Here is a 12,721-nt window from a genome sequence, read left to right on the forward strand (position 1 = left end):
GAAAGTCTGTGTGATATCCTGGCAATGTCATTGGACCAGAATTTATGAAAGGTTTAATTTTCAGCTTTGCCACTTGCTTGTGTGAGTTTAGGCAAACCAACCAATCTTTCCTAATTCCTTTCCTAATCTATAAAGTAAGTGGATTTCTAAAAATCCAATTAGGCTCTTGGGTTTCTAAATTCTTACAATACTGATACTTTTTAATTGTAAGTACTTTTTGTTTTTTACTCTAATCTCTAATAATTCTAATTAATCTCTAATCTAAATACTCTAATCATTTTATAATATGCTCTCTTCCCATTTATACAAGTCTTTCTCATAAAAAAGAAAACCATTTAAACAAAAATCATTTATAAAATGCGTAACCTTCTGCTCCTAAAGTTCTCCTGAACTTCTCTACTGAAAAAAAAGTTTTTCATTGTCACTTCAACAGGATAAAAATATGTCACTACAGGCATGATTTTTGGATAAGTTTCATAAATAAAATAGATAATGGAGAGTTTAAAAAGCTGCTTAAAGATTTGGAAGTGCAGGACTATGCGCTCTTCCCAGTGCAAACAATTAGCTTTCAATAAACTTTTTAATAAATTAAAATAAATATTTAATTAAATTGTTTATCCTTATACCTCTCATATAGAGAGAAGATATTGTTTAAAATGCTTTACAGGTTTTTTTTTAAATTTTTTTCCTTATTTTTAATTTTAATTCCAAATCCACTCCCTTCTTCTAATCCCTCAATGGTTCATTGAGAAGGCAATTAATAGGATAGTTATTGTTTATATGAATTCATGAAAATATTTCCATAATATACATATTATTAGAAAAAACAAGAAAGGAAAATATTTACTTCAATATTTACTCAGAAGTCTGTGGTTCTCTGTGGATAGATTGCATTTTTCATTGGAGATATGCATCACTGCATTGATCAGAGTAGTTAAGCCTTTCATAGTTGATTAGTACTTTAAAATAATTGTTATGTATTGTGTTTCTCTTGGTTCTTTTCATTTCACTTTTTATCACTTCATATTTCTCTTAGGGAGGCAAGTATTAAAAAGACAAAGAAATTATAAATTATCCTTCAGTGACTTTGTCAATTCCTCCTCTGCATGTTGCCCCAACTTCTCCAATTAAATTCTGCCATCATACACAATTTAGTGGCCATACAACTGTTAGCTGAAGCTTGTAAACCCTAGGCACTGTTAGATTCCAAGTGCTAAAAGAAAATTTTAATCCTATAATTCCCTCTCTATCTGTCTGTCTCTCCTTTTTCCTGCCCTCTTTTTGTGTCTCTTTGTCCCTGTGTGTATTGTGTGTGAGTGTGTCTTTCTGTATTACTCTCTGTCTCTCCTCCCTTTCTTCCATGCCCTCTCTGTCTCTGTTTGTCTCTGTCACTCTGTCATTGTTTTAACTGCTTAAGTGATCAAAACAGAGAAAGGAAAAGAAAGAACTGTAGGATACTGCTTCTTCCAGTCTTACTAGAAGCAAGCATAATGGATATGAGAGTATCACATTTACTAAAGTTATTGATCATGAGTACTTATAGGCACCGAATGGTGTTCCTTAAGAAATTTTCATTGTATCTTCTGGTTCTCCAGAGAGAGTATGGTACAGAAAATGAGAAAGCTGAATTTGGAATTGGGGAGACCTAGGCAAATCCTTTATCTGAAATCTAGTAATTGTGCAAAAACAAGCAAGTTATTTTATTTTTTTGTGCTTCAATTTTTACATTTGCAAATAAAGGGATGAATTCACTCACCAACTGGGTCCCTTACAGGTCTAAACCTATGAAGTACTTTGGGTTCCTGATAGATAATAGGTTATTTAAATGCTTTATTTTACCTGATCTGATTAAGAAACCAAATGTTTCTAGAAGGTCTTTGGCTCAACTTTTCTTTCTGGATACATGATCACTTAGTAATGATTATATATGTTCTGAGCAAGCAATTCCTCTGTACATTCAGCCTTTGATTATCTGTGCTAATGGAGGAGAGCTGTGACCTAGACAACACCACAAAAGCCAAACATTTTAATTAGGCTTTGAGTTGTGTTTTAGTACTTAAATTTGAGTATTCCTGGCATGCTGGAAATTCATAATACTTCATACAGAATAATGAATACTCAAAATACTTCCTTTCTCATTTTATTATTTTGCTCTAATTTTCCAGGCTAACACACCTGACTAAATAGAATCCTTTGGTCTTTTCCTAAAGTGGGTACTATGTCCTTACCCATCCTTAGTAATAAAGTTTGTATGACCATCAGGGACAGAAAGACAGAAGAGGAAAAGAAGAGAGAGAGAAAGAGAGAGAGAGAGAGAGAGAGAGAGAGAGAGAGAGAGAGAGAGAGAGAGAGAGAGAGAGAGAAAGAGAAAAAGAGAAACAGAGAGAGGAGAATAGAGGCTAAGAAAACAGAGACAGACAGAGACATAGAAAGCGGCAGAGAGAGAGACAGACAGATAGGCAGACAGAGACAGAAAGACAGTGAATCAGAGACAGAGGCAGAGACAGTGAAACAAATAGAGAGACAGAAACAGAAAGACAGAGACACAGAGAAAGAGACAAAAAGGCAGAGAGGCTGAGACAGCAATAGAAAAAGCAAGAGAGGGAGAGGAAAAGAAGAGAGAGAAAAAGAGAGAGAGAGAAGAGAGAGAGAGAGAGAGAGAGAGAGAGAGAGAGAGAGAGAGAGAGAGAGACAGAGAGAGAGACAGAGAGACAGAGAGACAGAGACAGACAGAGAGAGAGAGAGACAGAAAGAGAAAAAGAGAAACAGAGAGGAGAAGAAAGGAGAAGAAAACAGAAAGAGACAGACAGAAAAGACAAAGACACATAAAGCGGTAGACAGAGAGACAAACCAGAGACAGAGAGACAGTGAATCAGAGACAGAGACAATGAAACAAATAGAGAGACAGAGACAGAGACACAGAGAAAGAGACGGAAAGGCAGAGAAGCAGAGACAGAAACAGAAAAGGCAAGAGAGGGAGAGGAAGCACACAAAGAGAGATATACAGAGAAATACAGAGAGAGAACAAGAAAAGGGGGAGAGAAACAGACAGAAACAGAGAAAAACAGACAGGCAGGGAGAAGTAGAGACAGACAGAGGGATAGGTAATCTCAGGATTAAGTTTCCATGATTTGAATTGCCCCTTCCCCCAGGAAAGTATTGGTTGGCATTTCTTTGATATAACATATTATAGATAAGTTCTAGGTAGTAGTAAATTAAAGTGTTGATTGATTAATATGCCATATAACTATTCCATCATATAATTTCATCAATGTAGCACTTATGTTCTTTTTTTCTCCCCTGAACCATTATGCACTGACCTTTCCATTGTTAATGCTTTTTCCTTTGTCTGACTAGAGAGACTTTTTTATACCTCTTTTTTAGAGATTAACGCCAAAGAAAATTTATTTGTCAGTGGAAAGATTTATTTTCAACCTACTCTTTCAAATGCCTTTTTAGTATCTAATTGATGTATTGGACACTGCATTCATTTGCGGTCATCAGTATTTGCATAATCAAATTAATTTTTGCTTAATGTCTTTAAAATCGCATTACTTATTTGGAACACATAATGCAAAGAATTCTAAATTCAGTTTGCCTGAGTATCATTCTACATTTTCCCTTGCATTGTTCTAATGCTTGAATCCTTCATTGAGGCCATGTTTTGTTTCCCATGTCTACAATGTAAATCTTTGAAGGAGAATCATTTCAAATTATGTAAAGATAGAATCTAGTACAATTGTTGTTAAAAAAAAAAAAGAGGCACCAAGTTAGTCTTGGGGGAGTAGGAGATGTCACAGGATCCTCACCAACACTTCCTACTTCACAAAATCAACTTCTATTGACTTTAAAATTTTCTAAAGGCTTTCCTAACAATTACCCTGTGATACAGGTTATACTGCAAGCACAACTATTTTTATTTTACAGATAAGGAAACTGAATGTTACAGTACCTAAAAAACAGATGATTAAAGTTGCCTTAATTGAAGTCAGAATGAATCAAGGCCCAAAATAATATATTAAAGCATTTATGGTTCAATAAAATTCCAAGTCTTTTGAGGCAAGAGGAGAAAGGACTATAATGTAGACACTAAAAGAATTGTTTCAATATTATAAGAGCTCAATAGTTTTAGCAATAATGTTAACAGATTATCCTTCTCCCATTGCACATCAGATGATCTTCATAAAGAGCTACAAAAAAAGTAGTTGTCACCTGGTGACCAATGTTTTGACAACATACCTCTCTATATTTAATCTTGTCTTTACCAGGTTCATTATTAAATCCTTTTTGGACAGCCAGGATGTATAATAGCCTGCTAAATAAAAGGCTTGAAAATTTCAATCTTTGGTACACCATACTCAATCAAAAGTATACAGAAAAAAATAGAAAGCACTTAGAAAGAAGGGCAGAGCACATAATATTAAAAATAATTTAGCAATTGACTCATTTCAAAACAAGGAAGCTAAAACACAAAGTGAATGGTTGAGCAATTTACTCAGAGTTGTAACTGAAATATAGCAACTATGACAAATTTAGTTGTTATACATATATTAACTCCCAGAGGATCCAAAGAACAAAATGAAGGACAAAAATGAAGTGGGGCCTGTCCCTGAGTAGCTCACCTTATACAGCTTAGGTGGTTTCCTTATAATTACATTAGTTATTGGTCTTTGGATTCAATTTGCTGTGAAATGATTTTACTTGAGAAATGATTTTCATTGCATATACAAAATATATCATCATATATAGGCATCTACAAAATAGATTACAGACAGTAAAAAAATATGAGCAAGGGATCAATAATTAGACAAAATCTAATGGGAGACTAATAATTCTTAGAAGCAGACATTTGTAAAGACTACATTCAGGCATAGGGGACAGCCAATGCTAAGAGCATGGAGATGTATAATGAGGTGCTATGTATGAGCAAGTTGATGAAGGCTATGGAAATTGAGAAGTGGGGCACAGCTAGATGTTGCAGTGGATAAAACACTGATCCTGGAGTCAGTAGGACCTACGTTCAAATTCACCCTCAGACACTTACTAACTGTGTAATCCTGGGCAAGTAACTTAAGTCCCAAAAATCAACCCACAAAAGTCAAAAAAAAAAAAAATGAGAAGGGAATGAGAAATTAGAAAGTCAGGGTATTTAAATAGAGTAGGTTGTGTGATAAAGTTGAAGATTGTGAGTCAACTGCTGAATTCATTGAAGAGAATGGAACATGAACTGGAAGACCCATATATAATAATAAGGATCTATACAGGATGGAACAACCTTTAAAAGAACAGAGTTGAATACTGAGTGTTAGGGCCAAAGGGAAAGTATAAAAGTGTAAGTGGGAAGCAAGGAGTATGCTAACCTCCTCTGATTATGTATGCCATAGGGTGTGAGAAAGTGAAAGCCTTGGAGAGAGTACCAGAAGATATTGTTGGCTTTAAAGAGAAATCACTTTTCAGTGAGCACCAGAATAGAGATGGAACAAAAAAGACCTAGTGGCACAAAAATAGTCAAAATAGGCAAGATGATTTATGATGATCTGGGATGAAGTAAATGATCTTGCTTGGCATTTCTGAAGTCTTACCAAGCTCTAAGCACTTCATGACACCTGCTTCAGGAGAAAGGAAAAGGGAAAGAGAAGACAGAATGGTTAAACTGCCAAATTTGCAACTTATTCTTTTGTGATTCTAGGTGCCCTATGTGTCACAATTCAACAGGCCAAGCAGAATTATCAGAGGCAGTCCATAGCAGCAGAGAATTATGATAAAGAATCTAAGAGATGGTCTTCTAGATCATGAGAAAGAGCTTTCTGTAACTTGAATAAAGTAGAGAAAAAGTTGTTCCCAAACTAGGGAGAATGAACTGCACTTTAGCCATATCAGTTACTATCATCTATTATAATTCTGTCTCTTGCTCTATTCCCAAGTCACATAGTGGCAGATCATGGAAAGACAAGTCTCCTGACTCCATGCCATTTCTTTTCCTGAGTTATTATGAGTTTTATATAGATATTAGCTGTACCTTAATAAGAAAAACTCTTCCCAGTAGCTATGAGACTATTATTATATACTCAGGGTAGGGGAGAAAACCTATTATTTTTTTCTTTACTCTTTAGCCAAAAATCTAATGTTTTCAGGTTTTTCCTTTCCTTTGCAAGATAAATATGAAAAGGGTATCCAAGACATCCATCAGTTGGTGAATGGCTGAACGGCTTGTAGTATACAATGTAATGGAATCTTATTGTGCTATAAGAAATGATGAGAAGGCAGATTTCAGAAAAACCTGAAAAAAAACTTAATATGAACTGATATTGAGTGAAATAAGCAGAATCAGGAGAACATTGTGCACAATAACAGTAACATTGTGTGATCAATTTTGAAAGACTTAGTTATTTTCAGCAATACAATGATTCAAGGTAATGCAAAAAGATTCATGAAGGGAAATGCTATCTACATCCAGATAAAGAATTATGGAGTATGAATGCAGATAAAACATACTTTTTTTTTTCTTTATTGTGTTTTTACCTTTTGTTCTAATTCTTTCTCAAGAGGAATGAAGTGAACATATATTTAATATGATTGTACATGGGAAGGAGGCAGGGAAGAATAAAAAATTAGAACTCAAAATCTTAGAAAAATGAATATTGAAAAGTATCTTTCCATGTAATTGGAAAAAATAAAATATTATTAAATGAGAGGGAAAAGGATTAGCAACTTAACATTTTTTCTCCACAAAACTGCAAGCCCAACTAATAGTTGTAACTGATGTTGCATCATCTCAAATTTTGCATAAACTTCACATCTAGAATCTCATCTATGTCCTATAATAAGCTTGAGGAAGGAACTAAAGCTATATTTGACTCATTTAACATATGAGTACATTTAGTTCCTGAGAGATTAAATACTTGTCCATGGACCCATCATTTTTTAGTCGGTTAGCAAGTATTTATTAAGTTTGCAGAAAAAGCATTTGATAAAATACAACATCCATTGCTACTAAAAACGCTTCAGAGTATAGGAATAAATGGACTATTCCTTAAAATAATAAGGAGCATATATTTAAAACCTTCAGTAAACATCATACGTAATGGCGATAAACTAGAACCTTTCCCTGTAAGATCAGAAGTGAAACAAGGTTGCCCACTATCACCAATACTTTTCAATATAGTACTAGAAACTCTAGCCTCGGCAATAAGAGAGATTCAAGGAATTAGAGTAGGAAATGAGGAAATCAAATTATCACTTTTCGCAGATGACATGATGGTATACTTAGAGAGCCCCAAAGACTCTGCTAAAAAGCTATTAAAAATAATTCAGAATTTTAGCAAAGTTGCAGGATACAAAATAAATCCACATAAATCCTCAGCATTTTTATACATTACCAACACAATCCAACAGCAAGAGATACAAAGAGAAATTCCATTCAAAATAACGGTCGATAGTATAAAATATTTGGGAATATATCTACCAAAGGAGAGTCAGGAATTATATGAGCAAAATTACAAAACACTTGCCACAAAAATAAAGTCAGATTTAAATAATTGGAAAGACATTCAGTGCTCTTGGATAGGCTGAGCAAATATAATTAAGATGACAATACTCCCTAAACTAATCTATTTATTTAGTGCTATACCAATCAGACTTCCAAGAAACTATTTTAATAACCTAGAAAAAATAACAACAGAATTCATATGGAACAACAAAAGGTCGAGAATTTCAAGGGAAGTAATGAAAAAAAAATTAAGTGAAGGTGGTCTAGCTGTACCTGATCTAGAACTGTATTATAAAGCAACAGTCACCAAAACCATTTGGTATTGGCTAAGAAACAGACTAGTTGATCAGTGGCATAGGTTAGGTTCACAGGGCAAGATAGTGAATAAAAATAGCAATCTAGTGTTTGACAAACCCAAAGTTCCCAACGTTTGGGATAAGAATTCATTATTTGACAAAAACTGCTGGGAAAACTGGAAATTAGTATGGCAGAAACTAGGCATGGACCCATATTTAACACCACATACTAAGATAAGATCAAAATGGGTCCAAGTTTTAGGCATAAAGAACAAAATCATAAATAAATTGGAGAAACATGGGATGGTTTACCTCTCAGATTTGTGGAGGAAGTTTGTGTCCAAGGGAGAGCTAGAGACATTATTGATAACAAAATAGAAAATTTTGATTACATCAAATTAAAAAGTTTCTGCACAAACAAAACTAATGCAAACAAGATTAGAAGGGAAGAAACAAATTGGGAAAACATTTTTACAGTTAAAGGTTCTGATAAAGGCCTCATCTCCAAAATATACAGAGAATTGACTTTAATTTATAAGAAATCAAGCCATTCTCCAATTGAAAAATGGTCAAAGGATATGAACAGACAATTTTCAGATGATGAAATTAAAACTATTTCCACTCATATGAAAGAGTGTTCCAAATCACTATTGATCAGAGAAATGCAAATTAAGACCACTCTGAGATATCATTACACACATGTCAGATTGGCTAAGATGACAGGAACAAAAAATGATGAATGTTGGAGGGGCTGTGGGAAAACAGGGACACTGATGCATGATGCATTGTTGGTGGAGTTGTGAAAGAATCCAACCGTTCTGGAGAGAAATCTGGAATTATGCCCAAAAAATTGTCAAGCTGTGCATACCCTTTGACCCAGCATTGCTGTTATTGGGATTATATCCCAAAGAAATACTAAAGAAGGGAAAGGGACCTGTATGTGCCAAAATGTTTGTGGCAGCCCTTTTCATAGTGGCTAGAAACTGGAAGATGAATTGATGTCCATCAATTGGAGAATGGTTGGGTAAATTATGGTATATGAATGTTATGGAATATTATTGTTCTGTAAGAAATGACCAACTGGAGGAATACAGAGAGGCTTGGAGAGACTTACATCAACTGATGCTAAGCGAAACGAGCAGAACCATAAGATCATTATACACTTCAACAATGATACTGTACGAGGATGTATTCTGATGGAAGTGGATATCTTCAGCATAGAGAAGAGTTAATCCAATTCCAATTGATCAATGATGGACAGAATCAGCTACACCCAGAAAAGGATCACTGGGAAATGAGTGTAAACTGTGAGCATTACTTTTTTTTGTTTTGTTTTGTTTTGTTTTGTTTTGTTTTGTTTTGTTTTGTTTCTCTTCCCAGATTATTTTTACCTTGCGAATACAATCCTTCCTTTGCAACAACAACAACAAAATTTGGTTCTGCACATATATATATATATATATATATATATATATATATATATATATATATATATATATATATATATGTTGTACCAAGCATATACTATAAGATATTTAATATGTATGGGAATGCCTGCCATCCAGGGGTGAGGGTGGAGGGAAGGAGGGGAAAACCTCAGAACAGAAAGGAGTACAAGGGATAATGTTGTAAAAAAAAAAATTGCCTATGCATATGTACTGTCAAAGAAAATGTTACAATTATAAAAATTAATAAAAAAAAAAAAAGAACAGAGAAGCTAAACTCCTTAAATGACTTCCAGAAATTGATAGGAGATATCCAATGGATGCATCCCATGCTAGGCTTGACTACCTGTCAACTGCAACCATTATATGACATTTTAAGGGGAGACAGTGCTTTAACTTCACCACGATAGCTTACAAAAGAAACTCAAAAGGCTTTGAGACAAGTTGAACTGGCTTTATCCAATGTGGTTGAAAGAGTCACTCAAAAACCCTTGGAAATATCAGTTTTTGCTACACAAGAGGAACCCACAGCAGTGCTTCATCAAGGAGACAGTGTGATAGAGTGGGTGAACCTCCCAGCACAACCAGAACAAAGCCTTATTCCTTGCCCAATGATTGTGGCTAGAATTTTATTAAAGGCCATTAAACAAGCAGTACAATTGTCTGGGATAAGACCTGACAAGATATACACCTTTTATACTAATGCACAAGTTAATGTGTGCTGTGAAACCATCCCAGACTGGCAAATTTTATTAGCCATGGCTCTAAATTTTACACACAGATCTCCATTAAAGATAGATTGTTACATAATTAGCGATGGATTCTTGAAGAAAAGGTTTCTATAGGTCCTCTTAAAGGACCAACTATCTTTATAGATGCATCCAAACATAATGTTTGTGCTGTATATTCTCATGACTTAACTATAAAGAGAGTAATCAGAACTTTTTTCAGTCCACTCAGCAGAATGAATTCTATGCAATCATTCTAGCTTTTGATTATTATCCATGAGATATAAATATAATATCTGATTTGGCCTATTCAGTAGATGTGGTACAAAGAATTGCCATAGCCCAAATAAAATTTGTAGCCTCCAATATATCAGCTCTTTAAGGAACTTCAAGAGCGAGTGAGAAAGCATCCAGGTAAGATTTATATTTTGCATGTCCACTCCCATAGTGGACTTCCAGGTCCTATTTTTGATGGTAATTCAAAGCTAGATAGCCTTCTAACCATGCTGGTCAGTACTCCTTTATTTCAAGAAGCATAAGAGTCTCATTCTAAATATCATCAGCCTGCCCAAACTTTACATTTTACAATTTGGAATAACAAGAGAAGAAGCTAGGAGCATAGTAGAAGCCTGTAAAGCTTGCCTTCCTTTCCATGCTTCTACACTCCCTCCAGGGAAGAACCCTAGTGGTTTGAGACCTAATCAAATTTGGCAAATGGCTATGACCCATTATAAATCTTTTGGTTGTCTATCTTTTATCCAAGTCATTGTAGACCTGTTTTCAGGATTCACATTTGCAATTCCAGCAGCAAAAGAGACAGCCCAAGTGGTCACTGAATTCCTTATACAAGCATTTGCAATTATTTGTGTGCCACAAACAATAAAAACAGACAATGGACCTGTATATACTTCTAAACATTTTACACACTTTTGTGCACAGTATAAGATTTTACATACCACGGGCATACCCTTTAATCCTCAAGGGCAGTCAATAGTAGGGTGAAGAAACAGAGATATTAAGACACTCCTCCAAAAACAAAAGAAAGGGGGAGCCATGGGTAATCCTAGAGAACTTCTAAATTTAGTTCTCTATACCATTAATTTTTTAATTTTTGACAAAGATGCACTGGCTCTGGCAGACAGGTTTTATAACCCATCAGAAGGGCAGTGTCCAGTGCGAGCATCTCCATTGTCTTTAGATAATCGCCAGGTGATGTGGAGAGACGGAGAAAGTGGTGAATGGAAGGGACCAGATAGGTTAACTGCTTGGGGGAGAGGGTTTGCTTGTATGTCCACAGATAGAGAAGGAATCAGATCTGTGCCAACGAGCCGTATTTGCCTTGTCCATCTGAGAGAGACAGAGCAGACCCTTGAAATGAAGGAGAAGACCCAAGAAACATCGGGTGGTTCCATTGCTGACTGTGCCCATCACTGAAAGAACCTGGCAGTTATAGCGTTTGACCCATGGACATCAAAAACTGTTGGATTTGAAAATCCTCAGGAATCATTGGATTCTCTGAGACATCATAAGACTATTGTAGGACTGAAAGTCCTCAGGAATCATTGGATTCTCTGAGACATCATAAGACTATTGTAGGACTGAAAGTCCTCAGGAATCATTGGGTTCTCTGAGGCATCATAAGACTATTGTAGGACTGAAAGTCCTCAGGAATCATTGGATTCTCTGAGGCATCATAAGACTGCTGGACTTCAAAACCTGTAGGGATCATTGGATTCCCTAACATATAAAAAGACTGATTTGGGACTTCAAAAACTTGTGGTGATCATTGGATTCCCTAACATATAAAAAGACTGATGTGGGATTTCAAAAACTTGTGGGGATCACTGGATTCCCTAACACATGAAGCAATAGACAATAGATTGGTTTTGGACTATCTCTTGGTTGCTGAAGTTTGCGTGACTGATGTTTACATACCTTCCTTCTAGGACTTCTGGAAATCTCTTACAATACCATGTTGATTTATATTGTTTGTCATGTCACTACTTGCATGTACATTTCCTGTTTGTTACACCACATTGAGTCTGCACTGACTGTGGGGAAAGTCATCACTAATAACCTCTGTGTTATTGCTATGTGCTTGTGTAATACCTCCCATGCTGATGGGTTTGTGCATACTTGTCTCTAATAACGCCCTTCAACCCAGAAACCCACTAGCAAATCCCCACTTCTCTTTGGTGCTTTTCATCTCCCTTCCTGAGTGTCAGGGAGGGTGTGATTATCTCCTATTTAGTGCTTTCATCTCCCCTCCTGAGAAGTCAGGGGGGCATGATCACCTCCTTTTTGGGGTTCTCACCTCCCTGAAAAGTTAGGGATGGCATGACAACCTGTGTTCTAAAACAAAAGAAAGCAGGAGATGTAAAGGGCTAGAACTGAGCAAATGCACTTGGATAATGGAGCATATGAGACTAATTGCCAATTGGACAGTTCCCTATTAACTTGTTTGAAGGTTGACCTTCCCCAGCTATTCTATGATGACTTGATTGGTGGGACAAAGAGGGGGAAGTGGCATGTGTGGGAGGATTAGGAAGAGGAATAGGAATTGAAATGCAGATGCTGAGTCAGTCTCCCTGGGAGTTTGAGGGAGGAAGGTGTGTGTGAGGTTGCTAGGCCTTGACTGTAAAAGATCAAGAATAAAGACATTTAATGATCCTGACTCCAGCTGATTTCTGGGAAGACAGAGTTCCAGCATGTATGTATTTCTTCTTTCTCCCAAAAGATATCTAGATATATCGATCTACATAT

This window comes from Sminthopsis crassicaudata, chromosome 3 (assembly GCF_048593235.1).
Source record: "Sminthopsis crassicaudata isolate SCR6 chromosome 3, ASM4859323v1, whole genome shotgun sequence".
Taxonomy (NCBI): Eukaryota; Metazoa; Chordata; class Mammalia; order Dasyuromorphia; family Dasyuridae; genus Sminthopsis; species Sminthopsis crassicaudata.